This window comes from Chiloscyllium plagiosum, chromosome 13 (assembly GCF_004010195.1).
Source record: "Chiloscyllium plagiosum isolate BGI_BamShark_2017 chromosome 13, ASM401019v2, whole genome shotgun sequence".
NCBI lineage: Eukaryota > Metazoa > Chordata > Chondrichthyes > Orectolobiformes > Hemiscylliidae > Chiloscyllium > Chiloscyllium plagiosum.
In genome coordinates, this window is record NC_057722.1 from 27,150,044 (window position 1) to 27,176,611 (window position 26,568).

General features: G+C 39.9%; 1 protein-coding gene across 2 annotated transcripts in view; it reads right to left on the reverse strand.

The window, feature by feature from the left end:
- Positions 1–22,292, reverse strand: part of LOC122555875 (putative coiled-coil domain-containing protein 195) — a 31,130-nt gene extending 8,838 nt beyond the window's left edge. Inside the window, exons 1-3 of one of the 2 annotated variants that reach the window (XM_043702100.1) lie at positions 22,273–22,291; positions 19,403–19,540; positions 17,133–17,198 (exon numbers count right to left, since the gene is read on the reverse strand). The gene's annotated coding sequence lies outside the window, so the exon portion shown is untranslated. Of the gene's footprint in view, positions 1–17,132; positions 17,199–19,402; positions 19,541–22,272 lie in introns of both variants that reach the window. The other variant, XM_043702101.1, reaches the window with a different exon arrangement.
- Between the last annotated feature and the right edge of the window lie 4,276 nt (positions 22,293–26,568).

Here is a 26,568-nt window from a genome sequence, read left to right on the forward strand (position 1 = left end):
GGTTGCCATACTATAGGAAGGATGTGGAGGCACTGGAACGGGTGCAGAGGAGGTTTACCAGGATGTTGCCTGGTATGGTAGAAAGATCGTATTAGGAAAGGCTGAGGCACTTGGGGTTGTTTTCATTGGAGAAAAGAAGGTTTAGGGGTGACTTGATAGAGGTGTACAAGATGATTAGGGGTTTAGATAGGGTTGACCGTGAGAACCTTTTTCCACGTATGGAGTCAGCTATTACGAGGGGGCATAGCTTTAAATTAAGGGGGGGGGGGTAGATATAGGACTGAAGTTGGGGTAGGTTCTTCACTCAGCGAGTCGTAAGTTCATGGAATGCCCTGCCAGTAGCAGTGGTGGACTCTCCCTCTTTATGGGCATTTAAGCGGGCATTGGATAGGTATATGGAGGATAGTGGGTTAGTATAGGTTAGGTGGGCTTGGATCGGCGCAACATCGAGGGCCAAAGGGCCTGTACTGCGCTGTATTCTTCTATGTTCTATGTTCTATAATAATTTTGGAGGGAAATTCAGGAGATGTAAATATTTGGGTTTGTTATATTAACTTGGTCCAGAAAAAAGACACAGCTTATTTTAGATAGAATTGGTTCGAATAATATTCTGGCAGACAATACTTTCCATGTGAATATTCCATGGATAATATTGGAGGAGGATGAAATTTGAGGGTGGCACGGTGGCACAGTGGTTAGCACTGCTGCCTCACAGCGCCAGAGACCCGGGTTCAATTCCCACCTCAGGTGACTGACTGTGTGGACTTTGCACATTCTCCCTGTGTCTGCGTGGGTTTCCTCCGGGTGCTCCAGTTTCCTTCCACAGTCCAAAAATGTGCGGGTTAGGTGAATTGGCTGTGTTAAATTGTCTGTAGTGTTAGTTGAAGGGGTAAATGTGGGGGAGTGGGTTGTGGGTCGGTGTGGACTTGTTGGGCTGAAGGGCCTGTTTCCACACTGTAAGTAAAAGAGCCAAAGGTACAACATTGTGAGAGCCAATCCTGAATGATTGTTCATCAAATAAACTTTTAGATCAGATTGAACTAAGAGAGTTGGTTGGATTACTTCATACTAGGCTATTTTCCTCCCAGTAGTTTGTCCACCAAAGAGTCAATGCGGTGACCAAGATGGACCCTGAGCCACAGTATGAGCAGGTAAAACCATCTTTCGCGCAATACTACATCCTTGGTAAAGAAGCTTAAGCATGCAATAGGAACAGCCACCAAAAGGATGATTAAATCTGCACTTACCAAAAAGATTAACTTCTGTTTATACTCTGGTGCTTTTAGGAACTGCAACGCACCACCAGCAGAACAATAAGATTGATGGCTACTGACAACTTTAAAAGGACATTTCACATGGCCTCCTACGCTTTGGAAAAAATGAGCCTGCCTAGGAATACACCATCTCAGCATTCTGGGATTTGATAAACAGGCAACTGTAAGGATCATGGCAGGTTGCAGGAGTGGCTCTCAGGACTCCTGCTCTATTATCTTTCGGCACCTGCCCTGTAAATCCAATGAGCTGTCTTCCTTTTCCACTACTTCAGCTCCTCCTCCACGTCTTTTATTAGCAGCAGCAGGCTCAGTCCTTCTGACGTGTGTAGCTTTATTTTATTCATTCACAGGATGGAGTCACATGTAGGCCAGACCAGGAAAAGATGACAGATTTCCTTCTCTCAAGGACATGGGTGAACCAGAAGTGCTTTCCAACAATAATCAATAGAATCATGATTATCATCAGACTCTTAATTCAAGATTTTTATTGACTTCAAGTTCCACCATCTGCCATGCCCATGGCTGAATTCAAACCCCAGTCTCCAGAACACTACCTGGATCTCTGGATTAATAGTCTGGTGATAAATCCACAAGGCCATCATTCACATTACAATCAGCATTATAATGCAGGATTACACCAATATTAACTGTCTTTCACCTGCATTAGGATACTGTGACAAATCAAGATTCTTAAAGATTCTGAATTTCCCTCCAACATGCTTACCTATTTGGACTGTTTGAAACTACCCACAATTTATTCAAACAGGACTGTGGTTTCAGTATAGCTCTTAGTTGTCAACATCCAACATCTGTGGCTAGACCTCAGAGAGAAGCTTCGTTCTTAATTGTGTGGAGGAGCAAAAGAATTTGTGTTTCGAAATATAAGTTGAAATCACCCTAGTCATCAATGTACATGTTAATTAAGACAGTTAGAGACGTAAAGTAAATATTCATAAATGCTAAAATCTTAATGGAAAATATTGTTATTATGAGCATATATTCTTGTGTAGAAGAATGTGGAACCTTTCCTGGCTGGTCCTTAACAAGGACACTGCACGAAAGCAAATGGGGCTTCAGCTGGCAAAGTTCATTGATATGGCTAATTTCAAAAGCTGCTCTGAACTTTGACTCCAATTCTTGCCTTTAGGTGGCTTATGTTGGTAATTGCTACTGACGCAATGCTTTGTGGTTATGTTGAATTAAGACACTCCGTTATTAAAAGGCCATATGTTGTGTGGCCTCCTTTGCCTGTCTTGTTTGCCACGTTGCTCTGCTATAGTTGCTACTATTTGTCGTAGAGTAATGACAATCGCAGCAACATTCTGATGTTTGCAGCCTGCAGAGTGACAGATATAGCTGGAAGTCAGACTTGCAAGAAGTGGTAATGACAACTTCCAAATCTGTGCTTCCACAACCTTAGACCTGAACCAAACAAAATATTTTTAAAAATCTGCCAAGACATATGATCTGGATAGAGCTGGAGATTTGTTTAAATATCACAGTTACAGAATGATTATCCACAAACAGAGTTACAGTACTACCCCTGTAATTCTCAACTAGCCCTCTGAATTATCCTTGTAATGTGACAACAGCATTTCCCCTGGCAGCTTTCTATTTCAAAGTTCATCAGCGAGTAATTCAACCATTGATTGGAAAATTAGTCTTCCTCCATTTAATTATGTTTCTTAAATCTTTGTGCCTATAATATTTGAAGTTCAAAATTAATACTTCCAGACCCAACCATGGCATGGACAAGATTACTTAATCAGAAATTCACTCCAGTTTAGCTCTTACGTGTTACAATGGTCTTTTAAGATGCCAGTTTAGTTTAAGCTAGTCATGTTAATTTTATACTGTGGGGTTGTACCAGAAGGAACTGTTTACAAATTGTGCCAACTCATTTAATGTCACCAGAGCTAGAAAAGAAATTACATTTTCATCCCATCAGCCTGCATTCAAACCATGCCCTGGAGCTGATGCATGGTACATTTGGATAAATATCATCTTGATTATATTAACTTCTCTACAAGATTCTCTTGGGCATAACATTAACACTATAGTTCAAAAATAAAATCCTGCACATGTTGGAAATCTGAAATTAAAAAAGGTAATTTTCCAAGGCATGGAGTTTTGGTGGGACAAACAAAAATTGTTTCTACCGCAGAGAAACTTCAGAGAGTACAGAGAGAAGCTTCATTCTTAATTGTGTGGAGGAGCAAAAGAATTTCTGTTTCGAAATATAAGTTGAAATCACCCTAGTCATCAATGTACATGTTAATTAAGACAGTGAGAGAGGTAAAGAAAATATTCATAAATGCTAAAATCTTAATGGAAAATAGTTGTTATTCTGAGCATACTTTTGGCATTGGACAAATTTTCAAGTATCACTTCAAATATATACAATACATACTGCATCTTAACCTAATTTGAGGGCCAATATCTTAAATCATGAGCAAACATAGATTTGTCGTTAGTTGTTACACTTAGAAGCAGAGGGAGTAACACACTACTTTGGCAGCAGGACAAAATGGGCAAAAGAACATACACCTGTTATGCATACAGTTTTCATCTCCATTGAAGTCATAAAGTCATTTGTTCCCTTGGCCTCTCAGAGAGATATTAACACTTACTTACTGGGGCCTTCTTCAGCTGGACTGCTGCCAAGTACTGTTCTGAAGTGGCAATTGAGACCTGTCTTCATTATGAAGTCCTTACTCATGTACTAAAAGTACCTTCCATTTGAGTCAAGTTTTGAGTTGGAATAATGAAGTCTTGAGAAAAAAAGCCACGGAATGAAGCTGATAACCTGAGCTAGAGGTAGGGACAGATCATTTATAAAGATAAATAAAGATATTATAAAGATCATGTTATAAAGATCACATGCTAGCTCAATACACAGCTAGCAGTGATATGAGACAGGAGAAGTCTCTCCATATCTAATGTGTTCAATCATTTCTTAACATTACATAGGAATGAATATATTTGGCCTGATAATGACATATTATAAGTATGGAACAAGGCAGTCTTGGTGATGGAAAGGAAATTAGTTGGGTGGGAGAGAGAGAAATTCAAGTCAGTGTCAATTAGAAATGCCAAGGATATGCAGACTCTGGCTTAGCCTAAGATGGTGGGCATTAGAATCAGTGACAAAGAAACAGTTTATGCCAGCAAATGAAAGTAATGGCTTTAAGTCTTCTCAATATTTAACACTGGTGATAATTTGCATCAGAACATGGCTGTCATTGGACAGGGCATACAATTAGTAGCAAGAGTGCAAAATCTGTGGTAGGGGTCAAAACTCTTACACACTGTATGTCTAGCAAGGTTCTGGCACAGACACAGCACTGAGGAAATTGCTGGCCAGTGACTTCCATCCTTTCAGCTTTGAACAGGATGCAGTCCCTCATGAATTTGCGCACTGATGATAAATTTTGCATCCCAGTGATGTTTAAAATTTGGTCATTTCATCCCAATGTTCTTACTGCTCGCATATTGACCATTGCTGACTTAATGCAAGCATTTGAAGTGCAGCCAGAACAATGAATGCATGCATATTGGCTTCCTGTAGTGAAATTTAGACATTACACAATCATAACTTTAAAAGATAGATATTTTGCTCAGCCACCAACCCACTGTATAGAACATCCATGGATTGGTTTTAAGCACTGACTGACTGGAAGCACTATTTAAGTTGTCATGCTATTACAGATGGTCATTTCATAAGGATCAGTGTTCTCAGTGAATTTCCACATATTTTAGCACACTCACTTTAATTCATGTCTCATAGCTTGTTAATGTGCCATTGTTATATAATACTTTGGCAGAGATGGACAATAGCAGCACCTTCTCTAATAAGGTAGAACAGCACTGGGCCTGTTGGAAGACAGCTGATTAGGGAGATGTTTTATCCTAACCCCAGGGTGTCTTGGGCAAGAGGTTTATTCCTCTCTGTGATGCAGCAGCATTACATCAGGAGACATGATCATTGATCAATGCAGCAATCTGCTGGCTCGGATGATCATGCTTTGTCAGTGATTGTCATGTTCAGGATCACCTTTCAATCTTTTGCCTCTGGCTCCTTCTAAGCTAATAGAGAGGACATCACCTAAATGTCACAGTATACAAAATACAGTTACATCAGACAGGAAGCTAACACCCTATTTGCCAAAAGCAAGCAGTATCGTCTTTTCCCACTGATACCAACAACCAAGATGAGGGAGTTTTAGAATTGCAGCTATGCCTTTGCTTCGCTTGTCTAAAAGGGTTATGGACTGCACTCATTTAGTTATCAAGGCACTGGGAGACTAGCGCCAACATTTCTTAATAAAATGGGGAGACCACTCAATACACAGCCAGCATGTGATATGAGACAAGAGAATTCTCTCTATAGCTAATGTGCTCAATCATTTCTTAACATTACACAGGGATGAATAAAATTGGTCTGATAATGGCATCAATGATAGTGGGGACATCATGAGGAGGCTGATTGAGATTGCCACTCTGCACTGTTGCCTGTCATTTTGTATTATACTATTTCCTGGCCTGCCAGAAGCAGAATGATGTCCAGATCAGTTACTTAGATGACTACATTCTGAATTTATTAACATGTCTGCCACTTTGCCCAAGGATCCCACAGCTGGTAAAGTACAAATCTGAAAATGAAAATTCTCCAAGAACCAGCCAGAAATACAAAAAAACCTTGCAGTAACTCTCCCCTCTTATTTATACATTGACAACCTTTATACAAACAAAATTCTTGGTTGTTTCATACTGCTGGTTTTCAGAGTTCCTCTGCTTATCCAATAATCATTGCTGAGTTTGTCTCTTTATACAGTAAGCTTGTTACTATAGTAACAGACCTCTAATGCTATTGTTTAAACAAAACCACAATCTCCATTCAGTATAGTTTCAAATGGAAACCAATTTCATAATGTTCCTTTTTTTTTAAACAATCTCCCTTCTCAGAGAAAGAACTTTGTATGCTTCTGACAATTTTTGAGACCCTTTTTCAAAGTTCTTCAGGTGAAAAAGATTGGGAAAAGAAACATTTCTCTAGGAGTTTTAGGCTTTGCAGGTGGCATTGGTGAATGGAGCAAGTGAAGTCGGAGCTTACAGATGGTCAAGATTGTATGGAACAATCAAAAAGTAGTGACAGAGGCTGTCCAAGGTCTTCCATATCATACTTCATATTAGATATCAAAATAAAAGCATATGAACCCAAACTGGATCAGTTGGGGACTGACAAGTAAAGGTTTGATTTTATTTTTTTACACTTGTCCAGAACTTAAAATACAGACAACAACTTTAACTACTGCCCATTGGAAGTCAGAAGGTCTTATTCTTGGCTTGAAGATACAGTTGGCTATCTTGAAGTCTTGGGTATATTGGTTCTAACTAGTACCAGTTGTGCGCTCATTATGTCACCTCAGTCCATACTAAACTCTGCAGGCGTTATCTATTAATGCCGACCTGAAAATCTGTCACTAGCAAAGCAGGACTTAGTCAATTGCAGTCAGCAAATCATCTTTCCCTTTTGAAGGAGCTGCAAACATTCTCCATTACCAAACTCTGTGGATATATGTGGGATTATCTATTTGGTGGTATTATCTGAATGGCGATAGATTGGGAAAGGTGGAGGTGCAATGAAAGCAAGAATGCAGGTGCAGCAGGGGATGAAGAAGGCAAATGGTATGGTGTCCTTCATAACGACAGGATTCAAGGGTAGGAGCAGGGATGACTTGCTGCGATTGCATAGGGCATTGGTGAGCACCACACCGAGAGTATTGTGTGTAGTTTTTGTCTCTTTATTTTGTTTTTGATTTTGGTTTTGCTGTCATGTGTACTGAAGTACAGGTACGAGAGTACAGTGAACAGTATACAACGTCGCTACATAAGGCACCATCTTAGGTATAAAATCTTAGCTACCGAAACAGACAAATAAAGAAATAAGATAAAGGGTTCAACACTACAGTCTTCTTGGTATAAAAATAGAAAAATAAAGAAATAAAATTAAAATGTCAAACATTCCAGTCCTTTTATGCCTTTGGCCTGCAGGTGCTCCATCTGGGCTTCCCCAAGAGGGCTTGCTGTCTCCCGCACTGGGCATGCTTTCACTTGTGCTAGACTAAGACCCACCCAGGCCTTTGGCCTCGGCTGTCGTATCACCACTGACAGACACCGCCCCCATCTCTCACGACCCCTAATGTCCAACTGCCGCCATCCTATGCTGCTGGTCACCGACAATCATCTGGGCAAGTGGTGGGCCCCAGCCCCTGCCATGCCCTGCCACTGCTGCTGCCTCCAAGGCTCCAGTTTTATGCTTGAAATTGGCACTGGGCCTTCTCTCCTCAGCACAGGGCTCACTCGAAGTCCATGAGCTCCCCCACCGATGCCATCAAGCTCAAGAGGTAAGTAAGGGAAAAAAATAGAAGAAAACAAGTAAAGACAAAAAGAGAGTAGTCAAAAAAGAAAAGAAAAGCAGTCAGAGCAGACAAGCTCTGGCTCAGGAACCCCACTCCTCCATCATCTTGGAAAGACCCTTATCTGAGGAAGGATTTTCTGGTGACAGAGGGAGTGCATTAAAGGTTTACCTGACTGATTCCTGGGAGGGAAAGTTTGATGTATGAGGACACGTTGGATTGATTAGGATTATATCAATTGAAGGTTAGAAGACTGAGAGTAAGATCTCACAGAAACCTATAAAATTCTAACAGAACTAGACAGAGTAAATACAGGAAAAATGTTCCAGATGACTGGGAATCCAGAACCAGACGTCACAATTTATGGATATGGAATAGGCCATTGAAGACTGAAGTGACAAGAACTTTCTTTACCCAGACAGTAGTGCACCTTTGGATGTATATGCTATAAAAGAAACAGTTGAGTCCAAAATAGTAATTGTTTTCAAATGGAGTTCTTCAGGCTCAAAGGATCAAAGGAAATGAGCAGAAAGCAGGAACACCCTGCTGAGTTGGATGATCAGCCTTGATCATATTGAATGGCAGAGCAGGTTTAAAGGGCCAAATGGCCTACTTCTGCTTCTTCTATTGATGTTTTTCTACGTTTCACTACAGTTCTTAATTAATAATACTTATCTCTATCATTCAACCCAATGCCAATGATTTCCTATATGGTTTGGTTTCTTCGTTGTAATTAAAATGAGTGACTCAGGATAATAAAGTGTTGCTGACTGTGCACTCAGATCACACCAGGTTTGTTCTTCCAGCTACTTGTTAATTGTTTCATCAACATCCTTGGCCTCTAGTATCTCCCAAGGAAGAGGAATTATAATTCACTGATTGAGATGTTGCCTGTTCACCACCTGTAAGTTTCATGGAAATCCTGAGATCAGTGATAACTAAAACTATAAGTTCTTCTGTTAGTGCATTGATTAAGTTGTTCACTTCATGTAACTATATTATTTTAAGACAGTTATTATTTCTTAAAAAAAAACTATGAACAAGGCTTTAATCAGATATAAAGATATATCTTTTGATATAAACTGTGTGATTGATACAAAATATCATTTATTTCGTTTTGCTGATGAAATAAAGGTTTTCAGAAATTAAAAATTGTAAGTATTTCTGGAGCTATGGTAATTTCTTTTAAAACAGTTTGTGAGATCTATTTTGGTAGCATTCCTGGGGTTTTTGTTTGCTTCAGGATGGGCTATGATTTAGCAAGATAAACAATCATGCACTAAAGTCAAGTAGAAATTTCGAGAATTAGATTTTGTTTAAAAATGGGGAATCTTGACTTAATATTATCTCAGAGTGAAAAAAAAAAGCAGTCAAAAAACAGCAATGCCTGGAAATGAATGTATTGGGCAAACTGGAGCACTGTTCTGAGGTATACAAAGCCAGTCAGCCAAGAATGCATCATCCACAAGTTTTACTTTCTTTTCCCTCTTGAATAGCAAACCCTGATATCTTAAAGGGAGAGAAATTTTATTTTTAATTCTACTTTATTTTGGGCATTTCTGTGACATTCTTAGGTGAAGATGGCTCGATACAGCAGTGTTCCTGAGACAGGGAAAATACACTTTGACTAGATTACTTTTGAGTTTACAGTTAGTGATAGCTAGTGATAAACTCCTGCAAAAGTTACTTTAAGTTGTGTATGCTTACATTCAGGTGTATGATTGCTCTACAGAAAAGCTATCAGTCTTCAAAGCTAGAAGTTAAAGCCACAGTTATCATAAGTCAAGATTAGAGTGGTGCTGGAAAAGCACAACAGGTCAGGCAGCATCCGAGGAGCAAGAAAATCGACATTTCGTGCAAAATCCCTTCATCAGGAATGAGGCCTGTTATCATAAGCCTATTGATATATTAAGAAAACATTTTATTTCTCTGGTATATGTACTCTACAACAGATAATCAAGAGGTCCTTTTGGGTACTATACAAAGGATTTTTATTAATATTTGTAAAATAATGTTTTGGAATCATACTTTTACTGTGTCTTTAAAAATCATTTCATTTGTGCTGCAAATATATAGTACCATTTATTGTATTCTATCTTCATTTCTTTTAGTTAATAAACTTCTGTTTTATTGTTAAAACAAAATCTGCAACGTTCAGTGACAGATCACCTCATTAAAAAATCAAAAGAAAATATATTCTATCAAGCCAAGTTTCAGTCTGAGATCTGAATTTTGCAGCAAGAATAGCAGCTGCATCATGTTGTCTAATATCTGATGATAATTGATAACTCAATGTATTTGACAAAACTCTTGCTGTAGAACTTTCTATTGCTAATCTGGTCCATTTAGTCACATTCAAATACATCCACTGTCTCATATCTCACTTGTTTTATTGAATATGAACAGACCCCAGCACCCATTTCCTCCGTGAGAATTAATTTATATTGATCTTCCTTTCCATTTCTGACCTCCTTTAGGAGAAAGATCTAGCCATGCCTCTCCCACCAACACACAAATGACATGATTTTTGAACTGGAGCTTCTGAGGTTACTGTGTCTGAGGAGCATTTATTTTGAGATTTCTTACCCCAAGTAAATTTACTCATCACTAGTGAAGTAAGAGTTGACACAGGGCATGCTGACATGGGGCACACAGACACAAGATGGCCGCTGAGATGTAAGTTGGTCACTTAGCACACAAGGTGGCCGCTGAGCCATTACATTGAAAAGTACAGTGAAGCATACACAGATACTGCCTGAGGTCAACAGGATATCAGCACAAAAGACACAGAATATAGATACAGTAATTAGTTTAAGATGGGTGGGGGAGAGAATAAACATCAGCAACGTCTACTGCCCGCTGAAGTGTCTGAGTCCAGCCACCATCTTCCATAGAAATGTTAACTACCCGAGACTGCTTGTATACAAGCGTTAATACCTTCGAATTGCAGTAATTAAAAACAATCTTCCATCGCAGGAAGAACTATCACAACCAATTACTGCAGCAATGGACTTCTGCGTAGCTGCTGAAACTGACAATGGCTCTGTAAATTCCCACTGAAACTGACAATGACTCTAATGTTTTCTGTAAACAAACCATGCTGCACAAACAAAGACTTGATATCTGGACCATTGCACCATGGAATGTATACGATATCGTGACATGTGCTCCGAGAGTGAGAGAAGGCTCACAGCTGCCAGCCGTGCTGCCAGATGTCTCTCTCTCTCTCTCTCCCCGGAGCTCCAGTTCCTTTGTATAATAAACTCTGTCGTTGAACCCTGATCCTGACTCCAAGTCTGGCGATTTTCCCCATAACAATTGGCGTAGTCAGCAGGATCTCTAATTCCTGGTGCTCTGGTCAAAGGCCACAGTTGGGGAGCTGGGTAAGAGACACTTTGAATCTGCAAATGGGAAGAGTCAGACCGGGCCATAGACACAGTTTAAAAAGGTATATGACTGTGATGTGTAACTGGATTGAGTATAAGTGCATGCCTATGGAGTGTAAGTAGGAAAGTGTACTAACTGGTGTGATAGCCAGCTGCATGTGTTGAAATGACCAGACGACAAGGTAGGACAGAACAGATGAAGAAAGGTGGTTGGGACCCATCCCAGACATTAGTACAGCAGCAGAATTGGATTGAAAAAGAAAAATGAAATAAAACTAAAAAGAAAGTAGTATTGTTAGTGTACAAATTAGCAGGCCTATATATTGAACTAGTAGGTGCCTCCACTAGCAGGTGGAGAAAAGACCAAGAATGAATTGAGGAGCTGGCGGATAGGATAAAGGAGCAAGAGTAAAGATTAGAAAAAGTACAGGAGGAAAGGGAGGCTGACTCTCTCCTCTCCTATGAAACTGTACAGCATGGACCAACCGCTCCCTCAGCACAACAGGAGGTACAAGAACAAATCTAGCACCAGTCACGAGAGGGGGGAGACAGAGTTGCAGCCAAAAGCAAACTATAAACCCTTTACCCTGGGAGAAAGGCAACAGATCATGGCCTCCCTGGGCAAATTACAGCCCCGAAGTGCAAACATGAGGTTCTGGGAAGAGCAAGACAGTAAATGGGTAGGGCACTAACTGCACTTGATGGATATACATCAGCTGGTCCGGGCAACCCACGCAATGGACAAATGGAGACAGGTAGCTGGCAGGCCCGAGCCACAGCAGCCCGAGACAAGGGTGGGGGGGGTGGATGGGTGGAATGGTGTTGCCCTTACAGCTGAGATAGATACTCAGTAGGCCTCCCTCACCCATCCATTTTAAAGGAGAGATCCAGTGAGTATTAGGAAATGGTCCCACAAACTGGAGCAAAATCATGACCACTAAACAGCTTAAAGGGGAAGGAGCCTCAGAGTATGGGGAACGATTATTTAGGATATACCAGGAGTGCTCAGGACGAGCAAACCCAGATCGTTGGGACTGTGCATTCATTCAGGCTTTTAGAGACGGGCTCTCTAGCACCCATCAATCCATCCTGAAAATGGGAATGATAATATCCCAAAATTATGATGACCTGGTAGAGTAGGCTAACAGAGTGCAGGAGGCAAGAGCTCCTGCAATAAAAACAAAACCCGACAGAACAGTCTGCTGGAACGGAGGCGAAAGCAGATCCAAACTATCCAGCCACAACTGTAGCCGACAGGGACACTTTGCCAGAGACTGTAGGGCCCCACAGCCGAGAAATAGGACAAGGAACAGCATGAAGTACTGCAGCCACTGCAATAGAGCAGGTCATACAAAAACAGTGTGCTGGGGAAAGCGTGGGGTACCTCCAAACAACACCTGGAACACTGTGGAACCGCAGGACTCCCAAGGTCCGCAGAGCTGACAACCAGCTACCCCCATTCGTAAGGATTAGGGAGAGGGGAGAATTTACATGCCTGCAGTAGTTGGAGGTAGAAAGTGAGAGATGCTGGTAGAAGAAAGTGAGGTCTGCACTCCGTGTATTGAATTCATTGACCCGAGAACGTGTGGGAACGAAGGATGCTAGATGCTGGTAGACACAGGAGAGAGCGTATTTATCACCAACTTACCCTTACCCCACACAAATAAAATGACCTACCTTACTGGGGCAGGAGGGGATAAGACATCCACTTATTTAAACAAGACCAGCCTCATGGAAATCAATAACATATATATCCCTATGAGATTTTATGTGTGCCACATAATGAAGGCACCATAATGGCAAACAATCTCATGAAGGAATATGAAGTCTTGATTGACTGTGCAAAACGAAAATTGATCTGGCCAAAACAGGATGATCGAAAGACCGAGATTGGGAAACTTACAAGTCACCTCAAGACTATTAAAGTAGCTGCAGCCACGAGTAGGGACTGGAATCTCGAAAAGGAGGGGATTCAGAGCCATCTGCGCCTCCATCCCCGAGGCAGAGGCAGAGGCAAAGCTAGAGGCAAAGCAAGATACTTTGAATCTGCAAACGGGAAGAGTGCCTGAGCCAGATCATAAGCCCCACCGGCAATACCCAGTCAAGCCTGAAGCAGAGAAAGCAGTCATGGAGATAATTAAATGTCTTGTAAAACAGGGACTCCTGAGAGAAACCACGAGCACAACCACTTCCCCAACATGGCCAGTAATAAAGCCTGATGGGAGCTACAATTGACTATATGGGGCTAAGCAAGGTCACCTCCAATTGCAGGAGAATCGACATTTCGGACATGAGCCCTTCTTCAGGAATGAGGAGAGTGTGCCAAGCAAGCTAAGGTAAAAGGTAGGGAAATGAGGAAAGTTTGTCCAGCAGGCTAAGATAAAAGGTAGGTAGGAGAGACTTGGGGGAGGGGCGTCGGAAATGTGATAGGTGGAAAGAGGTCAAGGTGAGGGTGATAGGTCAGACTGGGGTGGCGGCGGAGAGATCAGGAATAAGATTGCAGGTTAGGAAGGCGGTGCTGAATTCGATGGATTTGACTGAGACAAGGTGGGGGGAGGGGAAATGAGGAGAATGTGGCTGAAGAGCTTCTGTGCAGAGGAGATGACCTGGGGATGCAGTGAGAGAGGGACTCACTGAAATCTTTGTAGAGGGAGGAAGAGAGCTTCTTCAAGGAAGGCATCCTTGTGAGAGGATTCGCAGTAGGTTGAAGTCTTTGAGGAGAAAGTGAGGACTGCAGATGCTGGAGATGTGTTGCTGGAAAAGCGCAGCAGGTCAGGCAGCATCCAGGGAACAAGAGAATAGACGTAAGAAGATAAGCCCTGGGCACAGGAGAGGCAATGCAGCCCTTCCAACCAGCTCCACCATTTAATATGGTGATGATTGAGCTCACCTCGGTCTCAGCTGGATTTTCCTGCCTGTTCTCTCTCATCCTTCAACTCATTGCAAATTCAACATCTGTATCTCTTCAGTAAATTTAACGTTCCGCAAGTAGGCGGCCTGTCTCCCCAATATAGAGGAGGCCACACCGGGTGCAGCGGATGCAGTAAATGATGTGTGTGGAGGTGCAGGTGAATTTGTGGTGGATATGACAGACAGGTAACTGGAGAGTCAAGAGTGAAAAGAAACCTTTGCTGAGGTCCCAGCAACTGGGAGCCACGTCCTCACACAAACCCTGCCTGACAAACCAGGCTTTGCCTCAAAATGGAACGGGCCCAACCAAGTTACAATCAGTGGTGACATCTAAGCCTGTATAGACATTAGGAGAAAAGACACGTGGAAGCACTAGACCCAACTCAAACCGTATAAGGACCCTTATGAACGGACTAATATGATTGACCTGCCCCCAGGCACACACAGGAACTGCAAGCAAGGCAGTGACCAAGGGGAGAGCACCGAGTCCACAATCAAGCAAACCATCCAGAGGCCCAGATGAAATTGCTGATGAGACACAGAAATCACCTACTGTTGCCAACTTCCAGGTACCATTAAATAAAAAAAGGGACACTGGCTATTAATCTCATTTAACTTTAATCATATATATACTTGAGTATGTATTACTGTTTCTAAATGTTGCAATAGCCAGAAGCCTGTCGGGATTTGATGATAACCTCTTTTACAAACCCAGCTAAATTTACATGGCAACCAAACTGTCTGTTATACACTGGCGCGATCACTCAAATCCTTATTTGTGGCCACCCCTGTGTGGACCCCTGGCAACTTATACACAATAGATATCTCAGGCCCACCATGTAAGGCACAGCTTGGGAAATAGAAAAGGGAACTCCAGGATAGGTATGTGGAATTGGTCAAGCCCACCGGCTCAACAGAGGGAGGGAAAGACCTATTTAAACATCGCAGTTTACCCACTCGGTTTCACGGGGCAGGGATGGGGATGTGTTTATGCCCTAGTACCTAGAAACAGTTCATGTGTTAGACACAATGTACTCACCAGCACTTTACAATAACTCGGGGACAACATACCTACACCTGCAGCAAGCAGGCATGCTTGAACGTGACTGCAGGAAGGCAGTTTATATGCAGACAGTGCAATGGCACTTATGTAAGCTCTGCCACATGGACAAACCCTTTGATACCTACCAGCTGGGAGGAACAAACGGGGAGTCAGAGGCGAGATGGGTAGACAAAAAGGCCCAGGAACAGGACACTGTATGCTATCAAACAGCGAAGGGATTTGTTTACTTATTTATGGGGATTTATGTGACTGACACACCAAACCTCCCGAACCTTTTCGCAGTAGGAATGATAGGACCCCTCAATGTACCACGCCCCAGTGGGGGACATTTTCGGAGAAAAGTACTGACCAGCTCCATCAGTTGAGAATTCTGTGCTGATTGGCAAATTCCCACCATGCTTGGATCATCCTTGGGGTATATGTTTTTGGGATTGCTGTCTTGGTGGGGGGGTGGCAGCAGGGGTCGTCAATGCTAAGAACCGAAACTACATTGTGTGTGGATTGATAATCTTAAGGAAAAATATATCAAAGGCTCTATATGCAATCAACAGTGAATTGGCTGAACTCAGACTTTACACATAGCAGACATTCTACGCGGTGCATTATCATTTAGCCCAGCAAGGAGGACTATGTACAAGTGTATAACCCATGTTATTGACGATTCTTACAATATTACACAGGCAATCAAAAACATTCGGGACCAGCAAGATGACTTCAGACAAGGAGCCACAGGAGGAGAGAGCTGGCTAGAATGGCTGGTAGGCAAATCCTGGAGACCCTATTTGGCACACAGGATTGTTCTCCTTATTTCACTCATACTGGTATTCTGCCTAGGCCTCAGGTGTTTAAAGCTTTGCTGTAAGGTGCTACTGACGCAGGCCATGCCAGGAGCAAGTGTCACTACAGAAGAGCCCCCAAAGAAACTTGTACTCCTTGACATCCTTCTGATGGGGAAACGCAGCACAGAGACACAAGATGGCCGCTGAGCCATAGGTTGGTCACTTAGCACTCAAGATGGCCGCTGAGCCATTACATGGAAAAGTACAGCAAAGCATACACAGATACTGCCTGAGGTCAACAGGATACCAGCACAATAGACACAGAACATAGATAATTAGTTTAAGGCAGGTGGGGGAGAGAATATACATCAGCAATGTCTACTGCCTGCCAAAGTGTCTGAGTCCAGCCACCACCTTCAACAGAAATGTTAGCAACCTGAAACAGCTTGTATACAAGTGTTCATACTTTCAATTTGCAGTAATGGAAAACAATCTTCCTTCTCAGGTAGCATACTCTTGACCAATTACTGCAGCAATGGACTTCTGCATAGCTGCTGAAACTGACAATGACTCTGTTACATTCCTCTGAAACTGACAATGACTCAGTAATGCTTTCTGTAAACAAACCATGCTGCACAAACAAAGACTCAATATTTGGACCATTACTCCATGAAATGTATAAGATATCGTGACATGTGCTCCGAGGGTGAGAGAAAGCTCATAGCTGACAGCCATGCTGCCAGACGTCTCTCTCTCTCTCCCCGGAGCTTCAGTTCCTTTGTACAATAAACTCTGTCGTTGAATCCTGATCCTGACTCTGAGACTGGTGATTTTCCCCACAACACGAGCAAGAGACAAATACTCAATTGTGAAGTCACAAAAAGCTGCTATCTTATTAGCAATAGTTTATAATGAAAAAGAGAAAAAATGTAACAAAAAAACTCTGTGGATCATTTGCTGAAAATCAAACTCTGAATTGTCAGAAAGAATGTTACCATTCTAAAATAAATGAAAAGCTGTGAGACCATTCTGAGACACTGGGTGCTTTCTATAGAGCATACCATCAAGTATTTTCCACTGAGAAGTAACAATAATTACAAAGGTTGGAGTTGTTACTCAAACAATGGATAACTATTCATACAGTGTACTCCCTTAAACAATGAAAATTCAGAATTGTCATCTATCCAAATTGTAAACAAGCATTATATCTGGATGGTAATTATTTTTTACCAAATAAATTTGAGCCCTAACTCACAACATATTCTACAGGATTGTTTTTAAAACTACTAAATATCTTTTACCTGCTCAGTAATTCTGTAAACATGTGGGAACTTTGATAAGAACATAGCAAAACCAGTAAGAAATTCCTGAGGTAAAAGAAATATAGATTAGAAAATCCACAAGAAATGTAAATAAGTGGTTGGCCAAACTCTAAGCTGTCTATATCCATGAATAGCTTCTTGAATATCAAGCTCTGACATCTTTTCACACTTTCACAAAATTGCCCAGCAACTGTCTTGGTCCAGCTGGTGTTATGTAAAGTTACTGCTAACATTCAGCAGCCAGTCTGCAATGGAGGAATGAGTGAAATGTAACAAAGAACGTACTATGTCATGGTGGTTTGGATGTTTGAGTATATTTTCCTTTTAACAATATATTGTGCAGAGAACTAGCAACGATGAAGATAGGAATTTTTTTTGGGAAATACAATTGGCAATTAAACTTTTATAATGTGGGAATGAATGGATCAATAAAAATTAATCTGATTTGTCAATTTTTATCCATTGTTCTGTTCCTGAGGATGTAAAAGTAATGGTGAAGTACACCTTATGTTATCGGTTCTTAAATGTCGTTTTATAAATATGTATTGAGCAGCTTTGTTACTAGTAAAGCCAATAGAAGCTGGTCAGAAAACTGTTGGCAGACAATGCAAACATTTGGTATGAGTCCTTTGCTTTTGCATGTTTATAGAAAAAATATTATGAAAGGAATTGAATTAAATGTCGATAAAAGGTAATTAACAATGCAATGACTTATTATATGTTTCTTTACCACACGATGTGATAAAGAAATGCCTGTTTAAATTTTTCATCATTTGAACTGAGGTACTATCTTCCTAGTAATTGGTAAGTTGAGTAACAGAAAGAAAACATTCCAAAATTAAGTGCAAAGTCAGCATTTTCTTTGCAATTTCTATCTCTGACCATGTAGATTTCTGATCAGAATGAGAGAAATTTGGTGCAAGTTCTATATCATCTACAAGTGGCCACTGGCAATGGTTATGAATATCCTGCAGTGTGATAGAATTTGTTCACAGCATGAAATCTAAACCTTTGTCTGCATTTAAAAAAATCACAACATGGTATTTTAATAATCACACTTCTGTTGTCAGTCAAAAGCTATTAATAGAAATAGTGTTTGTGCAGAAACTAAATCTACCTACAGCAAATACTATAGAGCCATAATGTTTAATTCCTTGGTATTAACTTGTGCATTGCATCCCTGGCTGATCTGTAGGTATTACAGATGGAAAGTACAATTGAAAAGCACCGAGCTGACAACTCAGTCAAATAATCTAACAAATTGTGATTTTTTTTTCCTTAATGAGAATTGTTTTTATCATTTAGAATTTATTTGTTTTGTTCATGGATATTGACTGTAGACCTAGCTTCAACCATGCTACAGAAAACATTTTGTGTGTGTATGATGTGGCATAAAATACTGATTTTAAAAATGTCTAATATCAGAATTAAGTTTCTGTAGTGGTGTTAAGGAATATATCTTCCTTTTCACATTTTTTCTCTCTTGCTTCCTTCTTCTCTTAATATAGTAAAACTGATTCAAAACAGATTGAAAGTAAAAAACAGAGAATGAAGATATGGATGTTCACTACATTAGTGAGATCTCAAAGTAAGGAAGACTAAAAAAAAATCAAGTCCTAGATAAATCTTTATTTTGTCTCCAGTGGAAGACAAATTAGATCTCTTTTAAAATAAATTAAAAGTAAGTTCAACTTATATAATTCATATTTATTCACCCATGTAAATCTGTCAAAAGGACACTTGACAGTTTTCTACTTTTGCATATGTTGACTAATCATGGAGTAGTCAGCATGGGTGCTCAAAAGCTGTCTAAAGTCATTCAATATTCTTTTGTCTATTCTTGATACTCTGGTCAAACAATTAAGTAACCCATTTTAGTGTCTACTTTAGTGAAAGCAGATAATTAGGTTTTCATTATCGTATTGATAGTATGTCAAAAAATCCAATAAATGGCAAAAGGTAAATGTTATTTTAAAAGCCAAGTTATGCAGCATTTACTGATTGCTTAATAGAATGGTAACAAAGATAAATCTTTCAATTAGAGCAGCAAAAGGTGGTTTTAAACATTGTGAACCCCACCATCAGATTATAAGAACTGAGGTATTTCCTATATTCACTTATTTTATAAGATTTTAACAGAGTTACATGTAAAGTACAGTCAGTTTAGAGTAATATGTTTCATATCTTACAATAACTCTAAGCAAGTAAAGACAAAAAACAGAGCAGAATGTTATTCAAGAACTACTTACGGCAACAGCTTGTGAGCTTGATATGGCTGAGACCCACATCTGTTATTAATCAGCTATCATGAATTGGAGTTGCATTACCCTCTGTTCATTGATTGACATTTTTGCTACTTGTGCCAGAAACTTGAGAATTTTACAACACTGGAAAAATAGAGAAAGTGAATGATTGTATGTGTGTCAGAGTTCAGCCTTGTAACAATGTTTGATGAAATACAGCTTTGATGTCATGAGTAGGTATTCTTACCTTGACAGTCCAATTCAATTCTTTTGTCCATGTTTGGACAAAAGGTTTAAAGAGGTCAGGGTCTAAATGGTCTTGGTGAAACCTAAACAGAATATTGGTGAACTGGTTATTTGTGAGTAAGTATCACTTGGTAACACTACCTGCAAAACATTACATCACTTTGCTAATATTAGACTGATAAGACAGTAATTGACTGGGTTGGATTTATCCTGCATTTTGAACATAGGAATTAAAATGACAATTTTTCACCTTGATGGCATATGCCCATTAATTGTTGTTTTGGAACACTTTGGCTGGAGGCGCAGTTTGTTACTGAGCATAAGACTTCAGCATTCCAGGAATTGTCTGGAACTGAAATCTTTAGCTGTATCCAGTCACTTAGTAGTTCTCGATGCCACATGGAGTGACTAAAATTGCGCAAAGAGTGGCTTCAGTAATAGCGAAACCTGAATGTTCTGAGGTGAATCATTCACTAGGTACTTCTTGCTGAAGATGGCTATGCATACTTCAGCCTTAGTTTTGAGTTTGTGAGAGCTGTAATTCCCAGTGCCTTTCTAACAGACATCTACTATAACTCTACTTGACGAATGCTGGGTCAGTGAAAGATTAAGTCTAAGGTTATAACAGTGATGGCCCTGCTGAGGTTTGAAAGGATGTCCATGTGGCAACAAAACATCTTTTCACCCTTTCCAAAACATTCTGTGTATATGGGTGGATGGAGGAGAGAGGTTTTTAAATGGGTGTTATGCCCTGATTATCATACACTTCTGGCTCAAATTGTTTTTAAAGATGGCTCCACGATCCCCTGAGTATTATCCCAACCTGATGATGCTGTAGCTTTAAGTATATTTTAAGAGAGAGATGAACGGGAGGCATGGAACAGTCTGTGTTAACATAAACAGCTTGTGAGGCTTTGGGTCTTTTTTCTAAAGTCGGAACAATAGAAACAGTCTGGATGTGTATGGCCAGCTCTTACAAACCAGGATTTCTCTTTTTTTTTCATTTTTTAGATTCAGCTTTAAGCAGTTGTTGTTGAAGTCTCAACATGGTTGGAAGTTGCAGTAAATGCCTCCTGACTGCTACTCTCTCTGAGTTTTCACTTGATATTTTTTCTCTGTTTCAGCTGCTGAATTGCTTGTGAGACAATCTGTTTCTGACTGACTTTTTGATGAGGAACTGTGTTTATGGGATATTGCTGTATTGGAACAGTTAATGAGGAATAGTTACTGTATCTATTATTCTGTCAAGTTTTTCACTAGAGCTAAGATATTCTAAGTTCTTCTTTCTATTGTTGTATTTTAACTATAGTGTTTGAATAAAATGTGTTTTGCTGAATATCAAGTAGGTTGACCAGTCGAATTGCATCTGGAACACAGTACTTACATTTGCCTTTAAAATAAGAAATTAGTGTCGAGGCTACCTTCTTAACATATTTAGAAGGGGTCCAGTCTGGTCCATAACACCCATCTAAAATACAAAAAGATATCTGTCAAGTGTTCTTGTGGAATGTGGCAGAGCTCTATAAAACTGGGCACATCAGGACTCTCCATATCAATATTAATTTTACATATTGCAAAAGCACAAATTCTTGTCTGAATTTTTTGACATTAAATTAGAAATATCCTTAAAATGATACCTTTTGAACTTCACACAATTTAATGCTTAATTCATACGACCAAAGAACCAGTGAGATGCTGACAATTTCTGGTCAGAAAAATCTGATGAGGTACTGTGAACACACATAAAATATCGCAAATGTGGACATTACTGCACTCATTTTTCAGTTACTTAGTGACATCAACGTGCCTAGTTTTGTAGAGCTTTGTAACACTCACAAGGGCACCTGAAAAACACATGGTAGTATTTTAGATGGGATAACATTCAGGAAATTTTGGAGCCATCTTTACAAACATAGCGAGCCACACGTTTATGATTATCAGGGCATAAGATCCATTTAATCATCTCCAGAAATCCCTTAGCAGTGAGTATAACATGCAGTGGGATTGCACTTCTCAGGGTTTCCTGGTATGGTTAAGGTCTAACTAGCTGTCCTTTTTAAAATTCATGCATGGGACACGGGCATCACTGGCTGGCCATCATTTTATTACCCATCCCTAGTTGCCCTTGAGAAGGTGTTGGTGAGCTGCTGCCTTGAACCGCCACAGTTCACGTGGGGAGGGAATTCCTGGATTTTGACCCAGTGACAGTGAAGGAATGGCAATTTATTTCCAAGTCAGAGTGGGTGAGTGACTTGGAGGGGAACTTGAAGGTGATGGTGCTCCCATGTATCTTGTCTTTCTAGATGGAAGTGGTTGTGGGTTTAGAAAGTATTGTCAATCTTTGGTGAATTGCTGCAAAGCATCTTGTTGACAGCACAGACTGCTGCTACTGAGTGTCAGTGATGGAGGGAGGGTATGTTTATGTCTGTGGGGCCAATCACTTATCTGTCATCCTTCTGTCCTCCCCAAATCCACCCAGCCACGACAGGGCCTGCCTAATGGTTGCTGTTACTGATGCGAGTGGCTCATATTGTTTTAAACAAAAATCACTGAGATGCCTTTGGAGGCATAACAGGAGTCTTCAGTTTTCTAGATATTAGGATAAGACTGAAGCATAAATTTTGACTAACCTTGGACCTTCCCTTTATTGCACATATGGCAACTGCATCATCATTGTACCTGATGGAAGAGAACTACATTTAACCAATGTCTCTGAGTAGCCATTTCAAATTTAAATAAAGAGTGGAAAACAGTTTAGACCAGACTTAAGATATCTTTTAAACATAAATATTTAGAAACAAAAGTCTAATTGTTTGAAAATTAATTGTAGGAAAGAACATCTCACAGTGTTCAGCACAATTTCTTGCCTTCAGAGAAAATTAGCTAATTATACATTTGGCACATTTTCATTCGAAATAAACTGATGATTTAGGTGTTGCTATTTATTTTTATGTTACTTGCCTTTCTGCAATCTTCTTCACATAGTATCTGGAACAGTTGCATCTCAATACAAATAGGAAACCTCTTTTACTGCTGATAAACACATTGACAATGGTAGACTCCGTGATTTCATGAATAAGTAAAACACAGTATTTTGATTGACCCTATATATAGGTCTTAGAAATAAAATATTTAATTTCTCACAATTGCAAATAAATTTCATAAGTAACAAATGGCTAAAAATTTTAATATTCATGCAACTTGAAATGCACATTTAATAGAAAGGCTTATTTAGGGATTGGTTATCCAGAGATTTCCTTAATTTGTTCAACCAGTTAGTAAAGAAAAGATTCTGTAAAGGAAGTGAGGGAAAACGATGATATCATTTCCTTGTGTGGAAATCCAAATGGAGATCAAAGGGATGTTTTCAAACTTGGTAAAGCTGTCAATAAGAATATGGCTCAAAAGACAGAAATTGCTACAGTGATTTCCTGCTGCAATATTTACATTTGCAGTTATGCCATCTTATTTTTATCTTTATGTCATCTTATGTATTGTTTGACATTATGTTGGTACTTTCACAGTTCACAACACTGTAGTATAAAATTAAGCAAATCTAATCACCAGTGAACTCCTTTGTTTTGTCTCAAGCATCAATGGTAGTTTCTCTCAAGAACAACAGCAAGGAAAAAGTTGCTTAAACACAAATTAATTTGACGACACCTGACTTGGAGAATAAAATACAAGTAGAGCAAGTACACGAGACCGTGCTGTAAAATTTCCCAAGCGTTTCCCTGCAAGTTCTGATAAAGTCATGCCAGTGGGTAGTGCTGTAAGGAAATTTCAGGCATAAATATTTGTTTCCAGTCATCTTATTCAATAAACAATTCAGTGTAGATGAAAGAAAAAGAAACATCAAGAAATAATAACTTTCAACCATTTGCTATTAAGTATACCTAGCTGTGATGTGCAACAAAATTAATTTAAATACTGTGATTGTTGCTATTAGCATTGACTGAATCGACCTATACTATTTTCAGAATATTTTATGTGAAAAGACAATCTGTCTATCCACACTTTAATTCAATAATCTGCACCACCTTCAACATAGTTAACGTGTCATTTATTCTTTTCTACAAAGCAACATTTCAGATTCAAGCCCAAGGATAAAAGTATTCAACCTAACCTTCATTTTAATGCTGTTTGTGAAAATTCTGGGAAACTGTTCATAATTATTTCTGGGATTAATGTGATATATCACATTTGTGTGTTTTGGAAAAAGGTTGATTACATACATCAATCTTACTTCTTGCCCTGTAGGTATACAAGTTCCAGGAACAACTGCCTTTCCATCACCAAAATATATTTGAACAGTCTTCGATTATGGTGTGTAGGAAATTAAAACAGTTAATCATCATTCTAAATTGTTTCAAAAATTAACTACGTGCTATTCTATGACTTGTAGCCAAATACATTTAAACAATGCCCCTTGTTAAAGCCAGCATCAAAATGACAGAAAAGCTCTGTCTCCTTTTCTGCGATATACTTTTCTAAATATCTACCATATTGTACAGCAATACCTTTCAGGCAGGAGTTGAAAATTGGGGAGAGCCTCATGTCACATTCAGGCATTGCAAGCAATTGAATGAGCAGCCCATCAGAAATAAAAGAAAAGCTGCTGTGCTATCTCAATCAGAGTCTGAAATGAAGGGCTACAATTAGGTAAAGTAACAAGAGCCAGGAAGATTTCTGAGTTAGGAACTAGAGGGCAACAGAAGTGATGAATGACATTCATGCAGGCAACTCTTTAATTAATATGGAGGTTAGGTGGATTGCCAAGCTAAATTACCCATGGTGTCTAGGGATGTGCAGGCTGGGTGGATTAGTTATGGGAAATGCAGGGTTACAGGGATAGGGTTGGGGGGAGGGGTCTGGGTGGAATGTTCTTCAGAGAGTTGGTGTGAACTAGATGGGCTGAATGGCCCACTTCCAAACTGGAGGAATTCTATGATTCTTTGAATGTAAATAGACTGCAGCCATCATTAATGTGGAGGCTATATAAATCAATATGCTGCTTTTTCTCTCCCAAGCTGTTTCAGAAAACTCAGATGTCTGCAACTGGGTGCAGGACTGCAACTTGGAGCAGGGCTTCCCCTCAAGTCTCTGATGCAGAGGGAATATTGAAGACTGTTAAGAGAGAAGACGGGGTTTCTGGTCATTGAAGTTGGGAGGAGCTCACAGCAGGGGCATCTTCTTGCTCTGAATCCTCTCCTTAAACCTTTATTCCCACCTCTACCCTCAGTCAAGATCTCCTCATTTTTCCATGGGCTATGTGACTCCAGGGCCTTACCATTCTCAATGTTCACACCCTCTGGAGGGCTATGGGATGGAGGACATAGCACCACAACAATCAAGACTATTACAGGAGGGTGTTGGAGGCTACCAGCTGACTGATCCAGTCACCTTCTCATGGATCTGATTGTCTGCTCCATCATGGTTCTCGTGAGCAGGTGGCATTGGTTGCATCACCTCTTTGTATTTGTTGGAGGCTCATGTAAAGGGGTGAAAACATCTCCTTTTCTCCTCTTCATTCCACATAAGTAATGAAGACCAGCAATAACTCAGCCTTGACTTCTCCCAAAGGATTCCTGCCTTTTTCCCTGGGACCTTCCTCTAGTTTGGCTCAATCAGAAGGTTTAGTGAATTCTCACTGTCCAGGACTGGCAAAGTACTCTTGGATACCCATTTGGTGCTTCCGTTCAAAAATGACCCCAATTTGAACTTGCCTTGAGCCTGCGACCATCCTGTGGATCAATCACATGTTAGCCTTTATTGGTGCAAGTCAAATTTCTTCCCTAATGACTCATACATATGTGGTTTTGAACTTAATCTGGCAGAACTAGAGAAAAAGGTGACAAAAGCATTTTACAGTTTCTCACAAAAGTCTCTCTGTGACTCACAGGCAAATTAAAAACAGGAGCCAGGATCATCTTGGAGAGTAATTCACAGCAGCTCAGTGTGCCTGAGGTGCACTTTCATCCACAGACAAATTGATGAATTTATGTTTTAATCTTTGTTACGTTTCAAGGCAGGCATTCTGTTCCCCAGGACATTAATTCACAGAACTGTGTCACTGATCTGAATACACAGTACAGAAGTGTGATCAGCAATATTATTGTAATATGTTGATTGTATTGTGTCCCACAGACTGAGTTCTAGGTTTGACAGCTGCAGTATAACAAAAGCCATGTCCAAAGTCACGTCTGTGTTGGTATTTTATCAGAAGCTGGATCATTTTTTCTTGACATACAATCTGCACCAATACTGTACACGACAGTAGAATAGTACAGAAATGTATCTATCCACAAAAGAATGTAAATCTTATTTTATATAAAAATGTCAGGCAGAAGTGCATACGTTATTTAGTAGAGTCATTGTCCCCTTTCTAGTTGTCTAAGTTAGACAGTCATAATTATTTCAAAATGCATATTTAGAAGCCAGTCACGATAAAATACTTTTGTGACATCGGTACTTTCACAAATATACATGCACAAAAATGATCATTTGGATCATAAAGTGAACAGGACCAGAAAAGACATTGATAAAGGTACCAGGGCTGCAGAATTCAGTAATAAAAACAGAAATTGATAGAGAAACCCAGCAGGTCTGGCAGCATCTATGCAGAGAAAGTAGAGTTAATATTTCAAGTCCAGTGGACCTTCTTCAGAACTGTTTCAGATTTTCAGCATCCGTGGTTCTTTCTTTTATAACAGAATTCAGTACATTCTCAGGAAGGCAAACAATCGCATAACATAAGCATGGTTGGAACAGCATAGCGAATATGAAGAAACATACACTGATTCACTTTGAATGCTGGAGGCCTTTCATAAGATGAATGTTTTGCAATGCAGTCAACTACCAATTTAAATATATTACATAGGTTACAAATGATTGAGATTGAACCAGAAGATGAAGTGGCACTAAAA